The sequence below is a fragment of the Phalangium opilio genome, unplaced genomic scaffold, assembly GCF_054372755.1.
Source record: "Phalangium opilio isolate 3A_F unplaced genomic scaffold, DU_Popi_V2 ptg000003l_1, whole genome shotgun sequence".
NCBI classification, from domain to species: Eukaryota; Metazoa; Arthropoda; class Arachnida; order Opiliones; family Phalangiidae; genus Phalangium; species Phalangium opilio.
In genome coordinates, this window is record NW_028324145.1 from 1,018,796 (window position 1) to 1,042,148 (window position 23,353).

A 23,353-nucleotide genomic window follows, 5' to 3' on the forward strand; every position below is an offset into this window, starting at 1 on the left:
ATTTGGTGGAATTTGAAAGAGGAAACAAAAGTGAAAAAGCAAACGGCACGCAGTATTCCCAAGTACTGTATGCGCTCGACGCTGCTTAACTTCGGTTATCGGACGAGAACCGGTGTATTCAGCGTGATATGGCCGTTGCCAAGAGTGCTAGGTAATAATTCGAATTTAAATTAAGTGAGACAAATTAACCATCATCTTTTTAAAACAAAAACAAAAAGAAAATAAGTTTGCTTTTTTCAAATCTATTGGAATTTAAAAGAGGAAAAAAAAGTGAAAAAGCCAACGGCACGCAGTGTACCTAAGTGGTCTCCCTCCCAAGTAGTGACTGCGCTCGACGCTGCTTAACTTCGGTTTTCGGACGAAACCCGGTGTATTCAGCGTGATATGGCCGTTGCCGAGATTGCTAGTTAATAATTTGAATTTAATTAACTTTCATCTTTATAAAACAATAACAAAAAGAAGATATGTGTGCTTTTTTCAAATCGGGTGGAATTTAAAAGAGGAAACAAAAGTGAAAAACCAACCACACGCAGTATTCCCAAGTACTGACTGCGCTCGACGCTGCTATCGTCGGCGATCGGACGAGAACCGGTGTTCTCAGCGTGATTTGGCCGTTGCCGAGAGTGCTAGTTAAAAATTCGAATTTAAATTAAGTGAGACAAATTAACCTTCATCTTTATAAAACAATAACAAAAAGAAGATATGTTTGCTTTTTTCATATCGGGTGGAATTTAAAAGAGGAAACAAAAGTGAAAAACCAACCACACGCAGTATTCCCAAGTACTGACTGCGCTCGACGCTGCTATCGTCGGCGATCGGACGAGAACCGGTGTTCTCAGCGTGATATGGCCGTTGCCGAGAGTGCTAGATAATAATTCGAACTTAAATTAAGTGAGACAAATTAACCTTCATCTTTTTAAAACAATAACAAAAAGAAAATATGTTTGCTTTTTTATATCTATTGGAATTTAAAAGAGGAAAAAAAAGTGAAAAAGCTAACGGCACGCAGTGTTCCTAAGTGGTCGCCCTCCCAAGTACTGACTGCGCTCGACGCTTCTTAACTTCGGTGATCGGACGAGAACCGGTGTATTCAGCGCGATATGGCCGTTGCCGAGAGTGCTAGTTAATAATTTGAATTTAATTAACTTTCATCTTTATAAAACAATAACAAAAAGAAGATATGTTTGCTTCTTTCATATCGAGTGGAATTTAAAAGAGGAAACAAAAGTGAAAAACCAACGGAACGCACTATTCCCAAGTACTGTATGCGCTCGACGCTGCTTAACTTCGGTTATCGGACGAGAACCGGTGTATTCAGCGTGATATGGCCGTTGCCGAGAGTGCTAGTTAATAATTTGAATTTAATTAACTTTCATCTTTATAAAACAATAACAAAAAAGAAGATATGTTTGCTTTTTCATATCTATTAAAATTTATAAGAGGGAAAAAAAGTGAAAAAACGGCACGCAGTGTTCCTAAGTGGTCTCCCTCCCAAGTACTGACTGCGCTCGACGCTGCTTAACTTCGGTTATCGGACGAGAACCGGTGTATTCAGCGTGATATGGCCGTTGCCGAGAGTGCAAGTTAATAATTTGAATTTAATTAACTTTCATCTTTATAAAACAATAACAAAAATGAAGATATGTTTGCTTTTTTCATATCTATTAAAATTTAAAAGAGGAAAAAAAAGTGAAAAAGCCAACGGCACGCAGTGTTCCTAAGTGGTCTCCATCCCAAGTACTGACTGCGCTCGACGCTGCTTAACTTCGGTGATCGGACGAGAACCGCTGTATTCAGCGTGATATGGTCGTTGCCGAGAGTGCTAGTTAATAATTCGAATTTAAATTAAGTGAGACAAATTAACCTTCATCATTTTAAAACAATAACAAAATGAAAACATGTTTGCTTTTTTCATATCTATTAAAATTTAAAAGAGGAAAAAAAAGTGAAAAAGCCAACGGCACGCAGTGTTCCTAAGTGGTCTCCCTCCCAAGTAGTGACTGCGCTCGACGCTGCTTAACTTCAGTTATCGGACGAGAACCGGTGCATTCAGCGTGATATGGCCGTTGCCGAGAGTGCTAGTTAATAATCTTAATTTAATTAACTTTCATCTTTATAAAACAATAACAAAAAGAAGATATGTTTGCTTTTTTCATATTTGGTGGAATTTGAAAGAGGAAACAAAAGTGAAAAAGCAAACGGCACGCAGTATTCCCAAGTACTGTATGCGCTCGACGCTGCTTAACTTCGGTTATCGGACGAGAACCGGTGTATTCAGCGTGATATGGCCGTTGCCAAGAGTGCTAGGTAATAATTCGAATTTAAATTAAGTGAGACAAATTAACCATCATCTTTTTAAAACAAAAACAAAAAGAAAATAAGTTTGCTTTTTTCAAATCTATTGGAATTTAAAAGAGGAAAAAAAAGTGAAAAAGCCAACGGCACGCAGTGTACCTAAGTGGTCTCCCTCCCAAGTAGTGACTGCGCTCGACGCTGCTTAACTTCGGTTTTCGGACGAAACCCGGTGTATTCAGCGTGATATGGCCGTTGCCGAGATTGCTAGTTAATAATTTGAATTTAATTAACTTTCATCTTTATAAAACAATAACAAAAAGAAGATATGTGTGCTTTTTTCAAATCGGGTGGAATTTAAAAGAGGAAACAAAAGTGAAAAACCAACCACACGCAGTATTCCCAAGTACTGACTGCGCTCGACGCTGCTATCGTCGGCGATCGGACGAGAACCGGTGTTCTCAGCGTGATTTGGCCGTTGCCGAGAGTGCTAGTTAAAAATTCGAATTTAAATTAAGTGAGACAAATTAACCTTCATCTTTATAAAACAATAACAAAAAGAAGATATGTTTGCTTTTTTCATATCGGGTGGAATTTAAAAGAGGAAACAAAAGTGAAAAAGCCAACGGCACGCAGTATTCCCAAGTACTGACTGCGCTCGACGCTGCTAACGTCGGCGATCGGACGAGAACCGGTGTTCTCAGCGTGATATGGCCGTTGCCGAGAGTGCTAGATAATAATTCGAATTTAAATTAAGTGAGACAAATTAACCTTCATCTTTTTAAAACAATAACAAAAAGAAAATATGTTTGCTTTTTTCATATCTATTGGAATTTAAAAGAGGAAAAAAAAAGTGAAAAAGCTAACGGCACGCAGTGTTCCTAAGTGGTCGCCCTCCCAAGTACTGACTGCGCTAGACGCTGCTTAACTTCGGTGATCGGACGAGAACCGGTGTATTCAGCGTGATATGGCCGTTGCCGAGAGTGCTAGTTAATAATTTGAATTTAATTAACTTTCATCTTTATAAAACAATAACAAAAAAGAAGATATGTTTGCTTTTTTCATATCTATTAAAATTTAAAAGAGGAAAAAAAAGTGAAAAAGCCAACGGCACGCAGTGTTCCTAAGTGGTCTCCATCCCAAGTACTGACTGCGCTCGACGCTGCTATCGTCGGCGATCGGACGAGAACCGGTGTTCTCAGCGTGATTTGGCCGTTGCCGAGTGTGCTAGTTAAAAATTCGAATTTAAATTAAGTGAGACAAATTAACCTTCATCTTTATAAAACAATAACAAAAAGAAGATATGTTTGCTTTTTTCATATCGGGTGGAATTTAAAAGAGGAAACAAAAGTGAAAAAGCCAACGGCACGCAGTATTCCCAAGTACTGACTGCGCTCGACGCTGCTAACGTCGGCGATCGGACGAGAACCGGTGTTCTCAGCGTGATATGGCCCTTGCCGAGAGTGCTAGTTAAAAATTCGAATTTAAATTAAGTTAGACAAATTAACCTTCATCTTTATAAAACAATAACAAAAAGAAGATATGTTTGCTTTTTTCATATCGGGTGGAATTTAAAAGAGGAAAAAAAAAGTGAAAAAGCTAACGGCACGCAGTGTTCCTAAGTGGTCGCCCTCCCAAGTACTGACTGCGCTCGACGCTGCTTAACTTCGGTGATCGGACGAGAACCGGTGTATTCAGCGTGATATGGCCGTTGCCGAGAGTGCTAGTTAATAATTTGAATTTAATTAACTTTCATCTTTATAAAACAATAACAAAAAAGAAGATATGTTTCCTTTTTTCATATCTATTAAAATTTAAAAGAGGAAAAAAAAGTGAAAAAGCCAACGGCACGCAGTGTTCCTAAGTGGTCTCCATCCCAAGTACTGACTGCGCTCGACGCTGCTTAACTTCGGTGATCGGACGAGAACCGCTGTATTCAGCGTGATATGCTCGTTGCCGAGAGTGCTAGTTAATAATTCGAATTTAAATTAAGTGAGACAAATTAACCTTCATCATTTTAAAACAATAACAAAATGAAAACATGTTTGCTTTTTTCATATCTATTAAAATTTAAAAGAGGAAACAAAAGTGAAAAAGCCAACGGCACGCAGTATTCCCAAGTACTGACTGCGCTCGACGCTGCTAACGTCGGCGATCGGACGAGAACCGTTGTTCTCAGCGTGATATGGCCGTTGCCGAGAGTGCTAGATAATAATTCGAATTTAAATTAAGTGAGACAAATTAACCTTCATCTTTTTAAAACAATAACAAAAAGAAAATATGTTTGCTTTTTTCATATCTATTGGAATTTAAAAGAGGAAAAAAAAGTGAAAAAGCTAACGGCACGCAGTGTTCCTAAGTGGTCGCCCTCCCAAATACTGACTGCGCACGACGCTGCTTAACTTTGGTTATCGTACGAGAACCGGTGTATTCAGCGTGTTATGGCCGTTGCCGATAGTGCTAGTTAATAATTTGATTTAAATTAACTTTCATCTTTATAAAACAATAACAGAAAGAAGATATGTTTGCTTTTTTTCATATCTGGTGGAATTTGAAAGAGGAAACAAAAGTGAAAAAGCCAACGGCACGCAGTATTCCCACGTACTGTATGCGCTCGACGCTGCTTAACTTCGGTGATCGGACGAGAACCGGTGTTTTCAGCGTGATATGGCCGTTGCCGAGAGTGCTAGTTAATAATTCGAATTTAAATTAAGTGAGACAAATTAACCTTCATAATTTTAAAACAATAACAAAAAAAACATGTTTGCTTTTTTCATATCTATTAAAATTTAAAAGAGGAAAAAAAGTGAAAAACCCAACGGCACGCAGTGTTCCTAAGTGGTCTCCCTCCCAAGTACTGACTGCGCTCGACGCTGCTTAACTTCGGTGATCGGACGAGAACCGGTGTATTCAGCGTGTTATGGCCGTTGCCGAGAATGCTAGTTAATAATTTGAACTAAATCAACTTTCATCTTTATAAAACAATAACAAAAAGAAGATATGTTTGCTTTTTTCATATCGGGTGGAATTTAAAAGAGGAAACAAAAGTGAAAAAGCCAACGGCACGCAGTATTCCCAAGTACTGACTGCGCTCGACGCTGCTAACGTCGGCGATCGGACGAGAACCGGTGTTCTCAGCGTGATATGGCCGTTGCCGAGAGTGCTAGATAATAATTCGAACTTAAATTAAGTGAGACTAATTAACCTTCATCTTTTTAAAACAATAACAAAAAGAAAATATGTTTGCTTTTTTATATCTATTGGAATTTAAAAGAGGAAAAAAAAGTGAAAAAGCTAACGGCACGCAGTGTTCCTAAGTGGTCGCCCTCCCAAGTACTGACTGCGCTCGACGCTTCTTAACTTCGGTGATCGGACGAGAACCGGTGTATTCAGCGTGATATGGCCGTTGCCGAGAGTGCTAGTTAATAATTTGAATTTAATTAACTTTCATCTTTATAAAACAATAACAAAAATAAGATATGTTTGCTTCTTTCATATCGGGTGGAATTTAAAAGAGGAAACAAAAGTGAAAAACCAACGGAACGCAGTATTCCCAAGTACTGTATGCGCTCGACGCTGCTTAACTTCGGTTATCGGACGAGAACCGGTGTATTCAGCGTGATATGGCCGTTGCCGAGAGTGCTAGTTAATAATTTGAATTTAATTAACTTTCATCTTTATAAAACAATAACAAAAAAGAAGATATGTTTGCTTTTTCATATCTATTAAAATTTATAAGAGGGAAAAAAAGTGAAAAAACGGCACGCAGTGTTCCTAAGTGGTCTCCCTCCCAAGTACTGACTGCGCTCGACGCTGCTTAACTTCGGTTATCGGACGAGAACCGGTGTATTCAGCGTGATATGGCCGTTGCCGAGAGTGCAAGTTAATAATTTGAATTTAATTAACTTTCATCTTTATAAAACAATAACAAAAATGAAGATATGTTTGCTTTTTTCATATCTATTAAAATTTAAAAGAGGAAAAAAAAGTGAAAAAGCCAACGGCACGCAGTGTTCCTAAGTGGTCTCCATCCCAAGTACTGACTGCGCTCGACGCTGCTTAACTTCGGTGATCGGACGAGAACCGCTGTATTCAGCGTGATATGGTCGTTGCCGAGAGTGCTAGTTAATAATTCGAATTTAAATTAAGTGAGACAAATTAACCTTCATCATTTTAAAACAATAACAAAATGAAAACATGTTTGCTTTTTTCATATCTATTAAAATTTAAAAGAGGAAAAAAAAGTGAAAAAGCCAACGGCACGCAGTGTTCCTAAGTGGTCTCCCTCCCAAGTAGTGACTGCGCTCGACGCTGCTTAACTTCAGTTATCGGACGAGAACCGGTGCATTCAGCGTGATATGGCCGTTGCCGTGAGTGCTAGTTAATAATCTTAATTTAATTAACTTTCATCTTTATAAAACAATAACAAAAAGAAGATATGTTTGCTTTTTACCTCTCCGTGTGACGTAGTCCAGGAGAGGTTCTGTAACGGCCGTGTCTGTGTGTGTGTCTGTGTGTGTGTCTGTGTGTCTGTGTGTCTGTGTGTCTGTCTGTGTGTCTGTCTGTCTGTTGTTACACCCACGTGACCGCGTTCGCAGTTTGCGTATCGGAGCAAACGTGTTCGCCATTTCCGAACTGCTTTCACAGTCACGGAAATGGCTCCTCTACTCGAGTTCTCACACCACCATCTTCTGGTCTTTGTCCATCCCACACGGACACCAGTCTGTTCTTACTGGCTTCTAATCACCACCATCTTCTGTTCTTTGTCAATCCCAACATTGACACCAGTCTGCACTTACACTGGCTTCTAACACCACCATCCACTGGTCTTCCGTCTATTCCACATAGACACCAATCTGTATCATTGGCTTCTACTCTATTATCATCGTTTGGTTTTAGGATATACGCGGCGATCAGCTAGGGTTACGAGAAACGTCTAGCCTCCCTAAGGTGGGATCGCCACCAAAGGTTTTCGCAATTGCGCTTTTTCCTTACTATTATAATGGAAACGAATCGTATATATACCCCAAATTTGAAAAAAGCGGGCAAGAGGGGTACCCTTCACCTTAAACGTCAATATTAGCAAAGTTTGAGAAGATAATAGGTATAACTTTATTTTAAACGATTTAACTATTATTAATGTTAATTATTGAAGATTAAAATAATTAAAAATAATTATATTTATTTAAATATTAAAGATAAACCTCTCGTGCAAAGAGTGAGATTATCATTGCCTCCTATATCTACCAAGGCCCGTGCATGCGATATATTTCTTTCATTGCCTCCTATATCTATCAAGGCCCGTGCATTGCGATATATTTTTCAAAACAACAACAAAAATGGGAAACCCCAACTCAGAAACATAATAACGTTTTTATTAGATACTTAAGTTTATATAATCTTCTTGACACGGAGAGGTAATATTTTGGTTTTCCCAACTTGTTTCATATTTGGTGGAATTTGAAAGAGGAAACAAAAGTGAAAAAGCAAACGGCACGCAGTATTCCCAAGTACTGTATGCGCTCGACGCTGCTTAACTTCGGTTATCGGACGAGAACCGGTGTATTCAGCGTGATATGGCCGTTGCCAAGAGTGCTAGGTAATAATTCGAATTTAAATTAAGTGAGACAAATTAACCATCATCTTTTTAAAACAAAAACAAAAAGAAAATAAGTTTGCTTTTTTCAAATCTATTGGAATTTAAAAGAGGAAAAAAAGTGAAAAAGCCAACGGCACGCAGTGTACCTAAGTGGTCTCCCTCCCAAGTAGTGACTGCGCTCGACGCTGCTTAACTTCGGTGATCGGACGAGAACCGGTGTATTCAGCGTGATATGGCCGTTGCCGAGAGTGCTAGTTAATAATTTGAATTTAATTAACTTTCATCTTTATAAAACAATAACAAAAAAGAAGATATGTTTGCTTTATTCATATCTATTAAAATTTAAAAGAGGAAAAAAAAAGTGAAAAAGCCAACGGCACGCAGTGTTCCTAAGTGGTCTCCATCCCAAGTACTGACTGCGCTCGACGCTGCTTAACTTCGGTGATCGGACGAGAACCGCTGTATTCAGCGTGATATGCTCGTTGCCGAGAGTGCTAGTTAATAATTCGAATTTAAATTAAGTGAGACAAATTAACCTTCATCATTTTAAAACAATAACAAAATGAAAACATGTTTGCTTTTTTCATATCTATTAAAATTTAAAAGAGGAAAAAAAAGTGAAAAATCCAACGGCACGCAGTGTTCCTGAGTGGTCTCCCTCCCAAGTAGTGACTGCGCTCGACGCTGCTTAACTTCAGTTATCGGACGAGAACCGGTGTATTCAGCGTGATATGGCCGTTGCCGAGAGTGCTATTTAATAATTTTAATTTAATTAACTTTCATCTTTATAAAAAAATAACAAAAAGAAGATATCTGTGCTTTTTCAAATCGGGTGGAATTTAAAAGAGGAAACAAAAGTGAAAAACCAACGGCACGCAGTATTCCCAAGTACTGACTGCGCTCGACGCTGCTAACGTCGGCGATCGGACGAGAACCGGTGTTCTCAGCGTGATATGGCCGTTGCCGAGAGTGCTAGTTAAAAATTCGAATTTAAATTAAGTGAGACAAATTAACCTTCATCTTTATAAAACAATAACAAAAAGAAGATATGTTTGCTTTTTTCATATCGGGTGGAATTTAAAAGAGGAAACAAAAGTGAAAAAGCCAACGGCACGCAGTATTCCCAAGTACTGACTGCGCTTGACGCTGCTAACGTCGGCGATCGGACGAGAACCGGTGTTCTCAGCGTGATATGGCCGTTGCCGAGAGTGCTAGTTAATAATTCGAATTTAAATTAAGTGAGACAAATTAACCTTCTAGGTATTTATAAATAATTCAACTTTATTTACGCAATAAAATTTTAAAACTCGGAAAAACAATAAATTTTACCGAGCTCCGACGACTAGTTTCGCATCTTACAGATGCATCATCAGGTCTAAATTAAGGGGCGAGATTTTGTATCACAAATTAACAATCATCACGTGGTTCCATAAAGGTCGGGGATTTTTCTATTCCAAAGTTCAATAATATAGCTACCCGGACCGTCGTCTCGGTTTAGAGCTAGTAGTTTTTTACGTTTTTTATAAATTTCAAATGATTCGCGTACATTAAGTTTAATGTAGTTGTCAAACATCGCAATGTTTTTTATATTAATAAAATCAATTGTATGGTCAGGGTGTTTGGTGATGTGTTCTGCCAATGCTGAAGAGTAATCCTTATTATTTTTGACGTCATTTTTGTGTTCGTTAACTCTAAATTTTAAATTGCGTTTGGTTTGACCTATATATGCATGGTCACAGGAACATGTTATTTGGTAGATGCCAAATTTGTTCGAGATTGGGATCGGGTCTTTCAAAGAACCTATCAAATTTTGAATTTTTCCTACTGGTTTGAATATAGGTTTTATACCGCTTTGGCTGAACACATTACCAATCAATTCAGAAGTATGTTTATAATATGGGAGTACAATCATTTGTTTAGGCTTAATTTCTCTAGGAAGTTTTGTTTTACTGTAAATCTTGTTACGGATGGATATCCGGTCGATGCTTCTAATTAAGGTGTCTTCGTTGAAACCTCGATCTTTTGCAATGGCTTTGATCATGCGGATTTCTTTATTGAGACATTCTTGGTCAGAGCAAATCAATGTCGCTCTATTGATGTAGGAATGAAACGCTGTAAGTTTTTGGGACAGAGGATGGTTGGAATCCTTGTGGGGGGGCATTGCAACGGAGAATGGTTTTCTGAAGACAGAGGTGCTAATTACGTTGTCAGATTTATTAATTAGTATGTCAAGGAAGGGTAATTCGTTGTTATGTTCCTTTTCCACCGTGAATTGGATACACTGATCAATGTTGTTCAGATAATTTAGGAATTTTTCGATGTCTGACGTTTGATGTTGCCAAATTGCTAGGATGTCATCGACATAGCGTTTCCAGAAGTTGATTTTAAATGGGGAATTGAGTAACGCAATTTTTTCCAATTTGTTGATGTAACAACATCAACAAATTGGAAAAAATTGCGTTACTCAATTCCCCATTTAAAATCAACTTCTGGAAACGCTATGTCGATGACATCCTAGCAATTTGGCAACATCAAACGTCAGACATCGAAAAATTCCTAAATTATCTGAACAACATTGATCAGTGTATCCAATTCACGGTGGAAAAGGAACATAACAACGAATTACCCTTCCTTGACATACTAATTAATAAATCTGACAACGTAATTAGCACCTCTGTCTTCAGAAAACCATTCTCCGTTGCAATGCCCCCCCACAAGGATTCCAACCATCCTCTGTCCCAAAAACTTACAGCGTTTCATTCCTACATCAATAGAGCGACATTGATTTGCTCTGACCAAGAATGTCTCAATAAAGAAATCCGCATGATCAAAGCCATTGCAAAAGATCGAGGTTTCAACGAAGACACCTTAATTAGAAGCATCGACCGGATATCCATCCGTAACAAGATTTACAGTAAAACAAAACTTCCTAGAGAAATTAAGCCTAAACAAATGATTGTACTCCCATATTATAAACATACTTCTGAATTGATTGGTAATGTGTTCAGCCAAAGCGGTATAAAACCTATATTCAAACCAGTAGGAAAAATTCAAAATTTGATAGGTTCTTTGAAAGACCCGATCCCAATCTCGAACAAATTTGGCATCTACCAAATAACATGTTCCTGTGACCATGCATATATAGGTCAAACCAAACGCAATTTAAAATTTAGAGTTAACGAACACAAAAATGACGTCAAAAATAATAAGGATTACTCTTCAGCATTGGCAGAACACATCACCAAACACCCTGACCATACAATTGATTTTATTAATATAAAAAACATTGCGATGTTTGACAACTACATTAAACTTAATGTACGCGAATCATTTGAAATTTATAAAAAACATAAAAAACTACTAGCTCTAAACCGAGACGACGGTCCGGGTAGCTATATTATTGAACTTTGGAATAGAAAAATCCCCGACCTTTATGGAACCACGTGATGATTGTTAATTTGTGATACAAAATCTCGCCCCTTAATTTAGACCTGATGATGCATCTGTAAGATGCGAAACTAGTCGTCGGAGCTCGGTAAAATTTATTGTTTTTCCGAGTTTTAAAATTTTATTGCGTAAATAAAGTTGAATTATTTATAAATACCTAGTATTTTATACGCAAGTAGTCCGGTAATTAATTTTTTATTAATTATAAAATTAACCTTCATCATTTTAAAACAATAACAAAATGAAAACATGTTTGCTTTTTTCATATCTATTAAAATTTAAAAGAGGAAAAAAAAGTGAAAAAGCCAACGGCACGCAGTGTTCCTAAGTGGTCTCCATCCCAAGTACTGACTGCGCTCGACGCTGCTTAACTTCGGTGATCGGACGAGAACCGCTGTATTTAGCGTGATATGCTCGTTGCCGAGAGTGCTAGTTAATAATTCGAATTTAAATTAAGTGAGACAAATTAACCTTCATCATTTTAAAACAATAACAAAATGAAAACATGTTTGCTTTTTTCATATCTATTAAAATTTAAAAGAGGAAAAAAAAGTGAAACAGCCAACGGCACGCAGTGTTCCTAAGTGGTCTCCCTCCCAAGTAGTGACTGCGCTCGACGCTGCTTAACTTCAGTTATCGGACGAGAACCGGTGTATTCAGCGTGATATGGCCGTTGCCGAGAGTGCTAGTTAATAATTTTAGTTTAATTAACTTTCATCTTTATAAAACAATAACAAAAAGAAGATATCTGTTCTTTTTCAAATCGGGTGGAATTTAAAAGAGGAAACAAAAGTGAAAAACCAACGGCACGCAGTATTCCCAAGTACTGACTGCGCTCGACGCTGCTAACGTCGGCGATCGGACGAGAACCGGTGTTCTCAGCGTGATATGGCCGTTTCCGAGAGTGCTAGATAATAATTCGAATTTAAATTAAGTGAGACAAATTAACCTTCATCTTTTTAAAACAATAAAAACAAGAAAATATGTTTGCTTTTTTCATATCTATTGGAATTTAAAAGAGGAAAAAAAAAGTGAAAAAGCTAACGGCACGCAGTGTTCCTAAGTTGTCGCCCTCCCAAGTAGTGACTGCGCTCGACGCTGCTTAACTTCAGTTATCGGACGAGAACCGGTGTATTCAGCGTGATATGGCCGTTGCCGAGAGTGCTAGTTAAGAATTTGAACTTAATTAACCTTCATCTTTATAAAAAATAACAATAAGAAGATATGTTTGTTTTTTCATATCTGGTGGAATTTAAGAGGAAACAAAAGTGAAAAAGCCATCGGCATGCAGTGTTCCCAAGTACTGACTGCGCTCGACGCTGCTTAACTTCGGTTATCGGACGAGAACCGGTGTATTCAGCGTGATACGGCCGTTGCCGAGAGTGCTAGTTAATAATTTGAATTTAATTAACTTTCATCTTTATAAAACAATAACAAAAAGAAGGTATGTTTGCTTCTTTCATATCGGGTGGAATTTAAAAGAGGAAACAAAAGTGAAAAACCAACGGAACCCAGTATTCCCAAGTACTGTATGCGCTCGACGCTGCTTAACTTCGGTGATCGGACGAAAACCGGTGTTTTCAGCGTGATATGGCCGTTGCCGAGAGTGCTTGTTAATAATTCGAATTTAAATTAAGTGAGACAAATTAACCTTCATCATTTTAAAACAATAACAAAAAAAACATGTTTGCTTTTTTCATATCTATTAAAATTTATAAGAGGAAAAAAAAAGTGAAAAAATCAACGGCACGCAGTGTTCCTAAGTGGTCTCCCTCCCAAGTACTGACTGCGCTCGACGCTGCTTAACTTCGGTTATCGGACGAGAACCGGTGTATTCAGCGTGATGTGACCGTTGCCGAGAGTGCTAGTTAATAATTTGAATTTAATTAACTTTCATCTTTATAAAACAATAACAAAAAAGAAGATATGTTTGCTTTTTTCATATCTATTAAAATTTAAAAGAGGAAAAAAAAGTGAAAAAGCCAACGGCTCGCAGTGTTCCTAAGTGGTCTCCATCCCAAGTACTGACTGCGCTCGACGCTGCTTAACTTCGGTGATCGGACGAGAACCGCTTTTTTCAGCGTGATATGGTCGTTGCCGAGAGTGCTAGTTAATAATTCGAATTTAAATTAAGTGAGACAAATTAACCATCATCTTTTTAAAACAATAACAAAAAGAAAATAAGTTTGCTCTTTTCAAATCGATTGGAATTTAAAAGAGGAAAAAAAAGTGAAAAAGCCAACGGCACGCAGTGTACCTAAGTGGTCTCCCTCCCAAGTAGTGACTACGCTCGACGCTGCTTAACTTCGGTTTTCGGACGAACACCGGTGTATTCAGCGTGATATGGCCGTTGCCGAGAGAGCTAGTTAATAATTTGAATTTAATTAACTTTCATCTTTATAAAACAATAACAAAAAGAAGATATGTGTGCTTTTTTCAAATCGGGTGGAATTTAATAGAGGAAACAAAAGTGAAAAGCCAACGGCACGCAGTATTCCCAAGTACTGACTGCGCTCGACGCTGCTAACGTCGGCGATCGGACGAGAACCGGTGTTCTCAGCGTGATATGGCCGTTGCCGAGAGTGCTAGTTAAAAATTCGAATTTAAATTAAGTGAGACAAATTAACCTTCATCTTTATAACCTTGACTTTTTACGTCACATCTAAGACCTCACAACACCGCTCCCGGATGGGGTCGAACCACCAACCTATTGGTTAACAGCCGAACGCGCTAACCATTGCGCCACGGAAGCCCAAAAATTAAATGGTCGTCATTTATTGTGCAAAAACTTTGGCTTTCTACGTTACATTTCAGATCCCACAACACCGCTCCCGGGTGGGCTCGAACCACCAACCTATTGGTTAACAGCCGAACGCGCTAACCATTGCGCCAAGGAAGCCCAAAATTTAAATGCTCGTCAGGTATTGTGTAAAAACCTTGACTTTTTACGTCACATCTGAGACCTCACAACATCGCTCCCGGATGGGCTCGAACCACCAACCTATTGCTTAACAGCCGAACGCGCTAACCATTGCGCCACGGAAGCCCAAAAGCTAAATGCTCGTCAGGTATTGTGCAAAAAACTTGACTTTTTACGTCACATCTGAGACCTCACAACACCGCTCCCGGATGGGCTCGAACCACCAACCTAATGGTTAACCGCCGAACGCGCTAACCATTGCGCCACGGAAGCCCAAAAGTTAAATGCTCGTCAGGTATTGTGTAAAAACCTTGACTTTTTACGTCACATCTGAGACCTCACAACACCGCTCCCGGATGGGCTCGAACCACCAACCTATTGGTTAACAGCCGAACGCGCTAACCATTGAGCCACGGAAGCTCAGAAATTAAATGGTTGTCAGGTGTTGTGGAAAAACTTTGGCTTTCTACGTTACATTTGAGACCCCACAACACCTCTCCCGCGTGGGCTCGAACCACTAACCTTTCGATTAACAGCTGAACGCGCTAACCATTGCGCCACGGAATCCAAAAAATTAAATGCTCGTCAGGTATTGTGTAAAAACCTTGACTTTTTACGTCACATCTGAGACCTCACAACACCGCTCCCGGATGGGCTCGAACCACCAACCTATTGGTTAACAGCCGAACGCGCTTACCATTGCGCCACGGAAGCCCAAAAGTTAAATGCTCGTCAGGTATTGTGTAAAAACCTTGACTTTTTACGTCACATCTGAGACCTCACAACACCGCTCCCGGATGGGCTCGAACCACCAACCTATTGGTTAACAGCCGAACGCGCTAACCATTGCGCCACGGAAGCCCAAAAGTTAAATGCTCGTTAGGTATTGTGTTAAAACCTTGACTTTTTACGTCACATCTGAGACCTCACAACACCGCTCCCGGATGGGCTCGAACCACCAACCTATTGGTTAACAGCCGAACGCGCTAACCATTGCGACACGGAAGCCCAAAAGTTAAATGCTCGTCAGGTATTATGTAAAAACCTTGACTTTTTACGTCACATCTGAGACCTCACAACACCGCTCCCGGATGGGGTCGAACCACCAACCTATTGGTTAACAGCCGAACGCGCTAACAATTGAGCCACGGAAGCTCAGAAATTAAATTGTTGTCAGGTATTGTGGAAAAACTTTGGCTTTCTACGTTACATTTGAGACCCCACAACACCTCTCCCGGGTGGGCTCGAACCACCAACCTTTCGATTAACAGCTGAACGCGCTAACCATTGTGCCACGGAAGCCCAAAAATTAAATGCTCGTCAGGTATTGTGTAAAAACCTTGACTTTTTACGTCACATCTGAGACCTCACAACACCGCTCCCGGATGGGCTCGAACCACCAACCTATTGGTTAACAGCCGAACGCGCTAACCATTGCGCCACGGAAGCCCAAAAGCTAAATGCTCGTCAGGTATTGTGCAAAAAACTTGACTTTTTACGTCACATCTGAGACCTCACAACACCGCTCCCGGATGGGCTCGAACCACCAACTTATTGGTTAACCGCCGAACGCGCTAACCATTGCGCCACGGAAGCCCAAAAGTTAAATGCTCGTCAGGTATTGTGTAAAAACCTTGACTTTTTACGTCACATCTGAGACCTCACAACACCTCTCCCGGATGGGCTCGAACCACCAACCTATTGGTTAACAGCCGAACGCGCTAACCATTGAGCTACGGAAGCTCAGAAATTAAATGGTTGTCAGGTGTTGTGGAAAAACTTTGGCTTTCTACGTTACATTTGAGACCCCACAACACCTCTCCAGCGTGGGCTCGAACCACTAACCTTTCGATTAACAGCTGAACGCGCTAACCATTGCGCCACGGAATCCCAAAAATTAAATGCTCGACAGGTATTGTGTAAAAACCTTGACTTCTTACGTCACATCTGAGACCTCACAACACCGCTCCCGGATGGGCTCGAACCACCAACCTATTGGTTAACAGCCGAACGCGCTAACCATTGCGCCACGGAAGCCCAAAAGTTAAATGCTCGTCAGGTATTGTGTAAAAACCTTGACTTTTTACGTCACATCTGAGACCTCACAACACCGCTCCCGGATGGGCTCGAACCACCAACCTATTGGTTAACAGCCGAACGCGCTAACCATTGCGCCACGGAAGCCCAAAAGTTAAATGCTCGTTAGGTATTGTGTAAAAACCTTGACTTTTTACGTCACATCTGAGACCTCACAACACCGCTCCCGGATGGACTCGAACCACCAACCTATTGGTTAAAGCCGAACGCGCTAACCATTGCGACACGGAAGCCCAAAAGTTAAATGCTCGTTAGGTATTGTGTAAAAACCTTGACTTTTTACGTCACATCTGAGACCTCACAACACCGCTCTCGGATGGGGTCGAACCACCAACCTATTGGTTAACAGCCGAACGCGCTAACCATTGAGCCACGGAAGCTCAGAAATTAAATTGTTGTCAGGTATTGTGGAAAAACTTTGGCTTTCTACGTTACATTTGAGACCCCACAACACCTCTCCCGGGTGGGCTCGAACCACCAACCTTTCGATTAACAGCTGAACGCGCTAACCATTGTGCCACGGAAGCCCAAAAATTAAATGCTCGTCAGGTATTGTGTAAAAACCTTGACTTTTTACGTCACATCTGAGACCTCACACCACCGCTCCCGGATGGGCTCGAACCACCAACTTATTGGTTAACAGCCGAACGCGCTAACCATTGCGCCACGGAAGCCCAAAAATTAAATGGTCGTCAGGTATTGTGTAAAAACTTTGGCTTTCTACGTTACATTTGAGATCACAAAACACCGCTCCCGGGTGGGCTCGAACCACCAACCTATTGGTTAACAGCTGAACGCGCTAACCATTGAGCCACGGAAGCTCAGAAATTAAACGGTTGTCAGGTATTGTGGAAAAACTTTGGCTTTCTACGTTACATTTGAGACCCCACAACACCTCTCCCGGGTGGGCTCGAACCACCAACCTTTCGATTAACAGCTGAACGCGCTAACCATTGCGCCACGGAAGCCCAAAAATTCGATGCTCGTCAGATATTGTGTAAAAACCTTGACTTTTTACGTCACATCTGAGACCTCACAACACCGCTCCCGGATGGGCTCGAACCACCAACCTATTGGTTAACAGCCGAACGCGCAAACCATTGCGCCACGGAAGCCCAAAAGTTAAATGCTCGTTAGGTATTGTGTAAAAACCTTGACTTTTTACGTCACATCCGAGACCTCACAACACCGCTCCCGGATGGGCTCGAACCACCAACCTATTGGTTAACAGCCGAACGCGCTAACCATTGCGACACGGAAGCCCAAAAGTTAAATGCTCGTCAGGTATTATGTAAAAACCTTGACTTTTTACGTCACATCTGAGACCTCACAACACCGCTCCCGGATGGGGTCGAACCACCAACCTATTGGTTAACAGCCGAACGCGCTAACCATTGCGCCACAGAAGCTCAGAAATTAAATGGTTGTCAGGTATTGTGGAAAACCTTGACTTTTTACGTCACATCTGAGACCTCACAACACCGCTCCCGGATGGGCTCGAACCACCAACCTATTGGTTAACAGCCGAACGCGCTAACCATTGCGCCACGGAAGCCCAAAAGCTAAATGCTCGTCAGGTATTGTGCAAAAAACTTGACTTTTTACGTCACATCTGAGACCTCACAACACCGCTCCCGGATGGGCTCGAACCACCAACTTATTGGTTAACCGCCGAACGCGCTAACCATTGCGCCACGGAAGCCCAAAAGTTAAATGCTCGTCAGGTATTGTGTAAAAACCTTGACTTTTTACGTCACATCTGAGACCTCACAACACCTCTCCCGGATGGTCTCGAACCACCAACCTATTGGTTAACAGCCGAACGCGCTAACCATTGAGCCACGGAAGCTCAGAAATTAAATGGTTGTCAGGTGTTGTGGAAAAACTTTGGCTTTCTACGTTACATTTGAGACCCCACAACACCTCTCCAGCGTGGGCTCGAACCACTAACCTTTCGATTAACAGCTGAACGCGCTAACCATTGCGCCACGGAATCCCAAAAATTAAATGCTCGACAGGTATTGTGTAAAAACCTTGACTTCTTACGTCACATCTGAGACCTCACAACACCGCTCCCGGATGGGCTCGAACCACCAACCTATTGGTTAACAGCCGAACGCGCTAACCATTGCGCCACGGAAGCCCAAAAGTTAAATGCTCGTCAGGTATTGTGTAAAAACCTTGACTTTTTACGTCACATCTGAGACCTCACAACACCGCTCCCGGATGGGCTCGAACCACCAACCTATTGGTTAACAGCCGAACGCGCTAACCATTGCGCCACGGAAGCCCAAAAGTTAAATGCTCGTTAGGTATTGTGTAAAAACCTTGACTTTTTACGTCACATCTGAGACCTCACAACACCGCTCCCGGATGGACTCGAACCACCAACCTATTGGTTAACAGCCGAACGCGCTAACCATTGCGACACGGAAGCCCAAAAGTTAAATGCTCGTTAGGTATTGTGTAAAAACCTTGACTTTTTACGTCACATCTGAGACCTCACAACACCGCTCTCGGATGGGGTCGAACCACCAACCTATTGGTTAACAGCCGAACGCGCTAACCATTGAGCCACGGAAGCTCAGAAATTAAATTGTTGTCAGGTATTGTGGAAAAACTTTGGCTTTCTACGTTACATTTGAGACCCCACAACACCTCTCCCGGGTGGGCTCGAACCACCAACCTTTCGATTAACAGCTGAACGCGCTAACCATTGTGCCACGGAAGCCCAAAAATTAAATGCTCGTCAGGTATTGTGTAAAAACCTTGACTTTTTACGTCACATCTGAGACCTCACAACACCGCTCCCGGATGGGCTCGAACCACCAACTTATTGGTTAACAGCCGAACGCGCTAACCATTGCGCCACGGAAGCCCAAAAATTAAATGGTCGTCAGGTATTGTGTAAAAACTTTGGCTTTCTACGTTACATTTGAGATCACACAACACCGCTCCCGGGTGGGCTCGAACCACCAACCTATTGGTTAACAGCTGAACGCGCTAACCATTGAGCCACGGAAGCTCAGAAATTAAACGGTTGTCAGGTATTGTGGAAAAACTTTGGCTTTCTACGTTACATTTGAGACCCCACAACACCTCTCCCGGGTGGGCTCGAACCACCAACCTTTCGATTAACAGCTGAACGCGCTAACCATTGCGCCACGGAAGCCCAAAAATTCGATGCTCGTCAGATATTGTGTAAAAACCTTGACTTTTTACGTCACATCTGAGACCTCACAACACCGCTCCCGGATGGGCTCGAACCACCAACCTATTGGTTAACAGCCGAACGCGCAAACCATTGCGCCACGGAAGCCCAAAAGTTAAATGCTCGTTAGGTATTGTGTAAAAACCTTGACTTTTTACGTCACATCCGAGACCTCACAACACCGCTCCCGGATGGGCTCGAACCACCAACCTATTGGTTAACAGCCGAACGCGCTAACCATTGCGACACGGAAGCCCAAAAGTTAAATGCTCGTCAGGTATTATGTAAAAACCTTGACTTTTTACGTCACATCTGAGACCTCACAACACCGCTCCCGGATGGGGTCGAACCACCAACCTATTGGTTAACAGCCGAACGCGCTAACCATTGCGCCACAGAAGCTCAGAAATTAAATGGTTGTCAGGTATTGTGGAAAACCTTTACTTTTTACGTCACATCTGAGACCTCACAACACCGCTCCCGGATGGGCTCGAACCACCAAAGTATTGGTTAACAGCCGAACGCGCTATCCATTGCGCCACGGAAGCCCAAAATTTAAATGGTTGTCAGGTATTGTGGAAAAACTTTGGCTTTCTACGTTACATTTGAGATCACACAACACCGCTCCCGGGTGGGCTCGAACCACCAACCCATTGGTTAACAGCTGAACGCGCTAACCATTGAGCCACGGAAGCTCAGAAATTAAACGGTTGTCAGGTATTGTGGAAAAACTTTGGCTTTCTACGTTACATTTGAGAACCCACAACACCTCTCCCGGGTGGGCTCGAACCACCAACCTTTCGATTAACAGCTGAACGCGCTAACCATTGCGCCACGGAAGCCCAAAAATTAGATGCTCGTCAGATATTGTGTAAAAACCTTGACTTTTTACTACACATCTGAGATCTCACAACACCGCTCCCGGATGGGCTCGAACCACTAACCTATTGGTTAACAGCCGAACGCGCTAACCATTGCGCCACGGAAGCCCAAAAGTTAAATGCTCGTCAGGTATCGTGTAAAAACCTTGACTTTTTACGTCACATCTGAGACGTCACAACACCGCTCCTGGATGGGCTCGAACCACCAACCTTTCGGTTAACAGCCGAACGCGCTAACCATTGCGCCACGGACGCCCAAAAATTAAATGGTTGTCAGGTATTGTTGAAAAGTTACGACTTTTCACGCTACTTCTGAGACCCCACAAATCCTCTCTCGTTTGGGCTCGAACCACCAACCTTTCGGTTAACAGCTGAACGCGCTAACCATTGCGCCACTGAGGCCCAAAAATTAAATGGTCGTCAGGTATTGTGGAAAAACTTTGGCTATTTACGTTACATTTGAGATCCCAAAACACCGCTCCCGGGTGGGCTCGAACCACCAACCTATTGGATAACAGCCGAACGCGCTAACCATTGAGCCACGGAAGCTCAGAAAATAAATGGTTATCACGTATTATGGAAAAAGTTTGACTTTTCACGCTACATCTGAGACCTCACAACACCGCTCCCGGATGGGCTCGAACCACCAACCTTTCGATTAACAGCCGAACGCGCTAACCATTGAGCCACGGAAGCTCAGAAATTAAATGGTTGTCACGTATTGTGGAAAAGTTTTGACTTTTTACGCTACATCTGAGACCACACAATACCTCTTCCGGGCGGGCTCGAACCACCAACCTTTCGATTAACAGCTGAACGCGCTAACCACTGCGCCACGGAAGCCCAAAAATTAAATGTTCGTCAGGTGTTGTGGAAAAACTCTGACATTTTACGTTACATCTGAGACGTCACAACACCGCTCCCGGGAGGGCTCGAACCACCAACCTTTCGGTTAACAGCTGAACGCGCTGACCATTGCGCCACTGAAGCCCAAAAATTAAATTTTCGTCAGGTATTGTGGAAAAACTTTGGCTATTTACGTTACATTTGAGATCCAAAAACACCGCTCCCGGGTGGGCACGAACCACCAACCTATTGGTTAACAGCCGAACGCGCTAACCATTGAGCCAAGGAAGATCAGAAATTAAATGGTTGTCACGTATTGTGGAAAAGTTTTGACTTTTAACGCAACATCTGAGACCCCACAACACCTCTTCTGGGTGGGCTCGAACCACCAACCTTTCGATTAACAGCTGAACGCGCTAACCATTGCGCCACGGAAGCCCAAAAATTAGATGCTCGTCAGATATTGTGTAAAAACCTTGACTTTTTACGTCACATCTGAGACCTCACAACACCGCTCCCGGATGGGCTCGAACCACCAACCTATTGGTTAACAGCCGAACGCGCAAACCATTGCGCCACGGAAGCCCAAAAGTTAAATGCTCGTTAGGTATTGTGTAAAAACCTTGACTTTTTACGTCACATCCGAGACCTCACAACACCGCTCCCGGATGGGCTCGAACCACCAACCTATTGGTTAACAGCCGAACGCGCTAACCATTGCGACACGGAAGCCCAAAAGTTAAATGCTCGTCAGGTATCGTGTAAAAACCTTGACTTTTTACGTCACATCTGAGACGTCACAACACCGCTCCTGGATGGGCTCGAACCACCAACCTTTCGGTTAACAGCCGAACGCGCTAACCATTGCGCCACGGACGCCCAAAAATTAAATGGTTGTCAGGTATTGTTGAAAAGTTACGACTTTTCACGCTACTTCTGAGACCCCACAAATCCTCTCTCGTTTGGGCTCGAACCACCAACCTTTCGGTTAACAGCTGAACGCGCTAACCATTGCGCCACTGAGGCCCAAAAATTAAATGGTCGTCAGGTATTGTGGAAAAACTTTGGCTATTTACGTTACATTTGAGATCCCAAAACACCGCTCCCGGATGGGCTCGAACCACCAACCTATTGGATAACAGCCGAACGCGCTAACCATTGAGCCACGGAAGCTCAGAAAATAAATGGTTATCACGTATTATGGAAAAAGTTTGACTTTTCACGCTACATCTGAGACCTCACAACACCGCTCCCGGATGGGCTCGAACCACCAACCTTTCGATTAACAGCCGAACGCGCTAACCATTGAGCCACGGAAGCTCAGAAATTAAATGGTTGTCACGTATTGTGGAAAAGTTTTGACTTTTTACGCTACATCTGAGACCACACAATACCTCTTCCGGGCGGGCTCGAACCACCAGCCTTTCGATTAACAGCTGAACGCGCTAACCATTGCGCCACGGAAGCCCAAAAGTTAAATGTTCGTCAGGTGTTGTGGAAAAACTCTGACATTTTACGTTACATCTGAGACGTCACAACACCGCTCCCGGGAGGGCTCGAACCACCAACCTTTCGGTTAACAGCTGAACGCGCTGACCATTGCGCCACTGAAGCCCAAAAATTAAATTTTCGTCAGGTATTGTGGAAAAACTTTGGCTATTTACGTTACATTTGAGATCCAAAAACACCGCTCCCGGGTGGGCACGAACCACCAACCTATTGGTTAACAGCCGAACGCGCTAACCATTGAGCCAAGGAAGATCAGAAATTAAATGGTTGTCACGTATTGTGGAAAAGTTTTGACTTTTAACGCAACATCTGAGACCCCACAACACCTCTTCTGGGTGGGCTCGAACCACCAACCTTTCGATTAAGATCTGGACGCGCTAATTACTGCGCCACGGAAGCCCAAAAATTAAATGTTCGTCAGGTATTGTGGAAAAACTCTGACATTTTACGTAACATCTGAGACGTCACAACACCGCTCCCGGATGGGCTCGAACCACCAACCTTTCGGTTAACAGCCGAACGCGCTAACCATTGCGCCACGGACGCCCAGA

The 23,353-nt window shown here is 42.1% G+C and overlaps 1 non-coding gene and 25 pseudogenes across 1 annotated transcript; all 26 read right to left on the bottom strand.

Annotated features, from left to right (window-relative positions):
• Positions 1-277: 277 nt before the first annotated feature.
• On the bottom strand, positions 278-396 carry LOC149716935 (5S ribosomal RNA; annotated as a pseudogene).
• A 597-nt stretch (positions 397-993) lies between these two features.
• LOC149716936 (5S ribosomal RNA) lies at positions 994-1,112 on the bottom strand (annotated as a pseudogene).
• A 342-nt stretch (positions 1,113-1,454) lies between these two features.
• Positions 1,455-1,573, bottom strand: LOC149716937 (5S ribosomal RNA; annotated as a pseudogene).
• Positions 1,574-1,696: 123 nt separating this feature from the next.
• LOC149716938 (5S ribosomal RNA) lies at positions 1,697-1,815 on the bottom strand (annotated as a pseudogene).
• Positions 1,816-1,952: 137 nt separating this feature from the next.
• On the bottom strand, positions 1,953-2,071 carry LOC149716939 (5S ribosomal RNA; annotated as a pseudogene).
• Positions 2,072-2,433: 362 nt separating this feature from the next.
• LOC149716940 (5S ribosomal RNA) lies at positions 2,434-2,552 on the bottom strand (annotated as a pseudogene).
• Positions 2,553-3,152: 600 nt separating this feature from the next.
• LOC149716941 (5S ribosomal RNA) lies at positions 3,153-3,271 on the bottom strand (annotated as a pseudogene).
• A 123-nt stretch (positions 3,272-3,394) lies between these two features.
• Positions 3,395-3,512, bottom strand: LOC149716942 (5S ribosomal RNA; annotated as a pseudogene).
• Positions 3,513-3,889: 377 nt separating this feature from the next.
• On the bottom strand, positions 3,890-4,008 carry LOC149716943 (5S ribosomal RNA). Its single transcript, XR_016368641.1, has one exon. It is a non-coding gene; the product is annotated as a 5S ribosomal RNA (ribosomal RNA).
• Positions 4,009-4,131: 123 nt separating this feature from the next.
• LOC149716944 (5S ribosomal RNA) lies at positions 4,132-4,250 on the bottom strand (annotated as a pseudogene).
• Positions 4,251-4,626: 376 nt separating this feature from the next.
• On the bottom strand, positions 4,627-4,745 carry LOC149716945 (5S ribosomal RNA; annotated as a pseudogene).
• A 123-nt stretch (positions 4,746-4,868) lies between these two features.
• On the bottom strand, positions 4,869-4,971 carry LOC149716946 (5S ribosomal RNA; annotated as a pseudogene).
• A 134-nt stretch (positions 4,972-5,105) lies between these two features.
• On the bottom strand, positions 5,106-5,224 carry LOC149716947 (5S ribosomal RNA; annotated as a pseudogene).
• Positions 5,225-5,584: 360 nt separating this feature from the next.
• On the bottom strand, positions 5,585-5,703 carry LOC149716948 (5S ribosomal RNA; annotated as a pseudogene).
• A 342-nt stretch (positions 5,704-6,045) lies between these two features.
• Positions 6,046-6,164, bottom strand: LOC149716949 (5S ribosomal RNA; annotated as a pseudogene).
• A 123-nt stretch (positions 6,165-6,287) lies between these two features.
• On the bottom strand, positions 6,288-6,406 carry LOC149716950 (5S ribosomal RNA; annotated as a pseudogene).
• Positions 6,407-6,543: 137 nt separating this feature from the next.
• Positions 6,544-6,662, bottom strand: LOC149716951 (5S ribosomal RNA; annotated as a pseudogene).
• Positions 6,663-8,016: 1,354 nt separating this feature from the next.
• On the bottom strand, positions 8,017-8,135 carry LOC149716952 (5S ribosomal RNA; annotated as a pseudogene).
• Positions 8,136-8,259: 124 nt separating this feature from the next.
• LOC149716953 (5S ribosomal RNA) lies at positions 8,260-8,378 on the bottom strand (annotated as a pseudogene).
• Positions 8,379-8,515: 137 nt separating this feature from the next.
• Positions 8,516-8,634, bottom strand: LOC149716954 (5S ribosomal RNA; annotated as a pseudogene).
• Positions 8,635-11,641: 3,007 nt separating this feature from the next.
• On the bottom strand, positions 11,642-11,760 carry LOC149716955 (5S ribosomal RNA; annotated as a pseudogene).
• Positions 11,761-11,897: 137 nt separating this feature from the next.
• LOC149716956 (5S ribosomal RNA) lies at positions 11,898-12,016 on the bottom strand (annotated as a pseudogene).
• A 360-nt stretch (positions 12,017-12,376) lies between these two features.
• On the bottom strand, positions 12,377-12,495 carry LOC149716957 (5S ribosomal RNA; annotated as a pseudogene).
• Positions 12,496-13,076: 581 nt separating this feature from the next.
• On the bottom strand, positions 13,077-13,195 carry LOC149716958 (5S ribosomal RNA; annotated as a pseudogene).
• A 123-nt stretch (positions 13,196-13,318) lies between these two features.
• On the bottom strand, positions 13,319-13,437 carry LOC149716959 (5S ribosomal RNA; annotated as a pseudogene).
• Positions 13,438-13,574: 137 nt separating this feature from the next.
• LOC149716960 (5S ribosomal RNA) lies at positions 13,575-13,693 on the bottom strand (annotated as a pseudogene).
• Between the last annotated feature and the right edge of the window lie 9,660 nt (positions 13,694-23,353).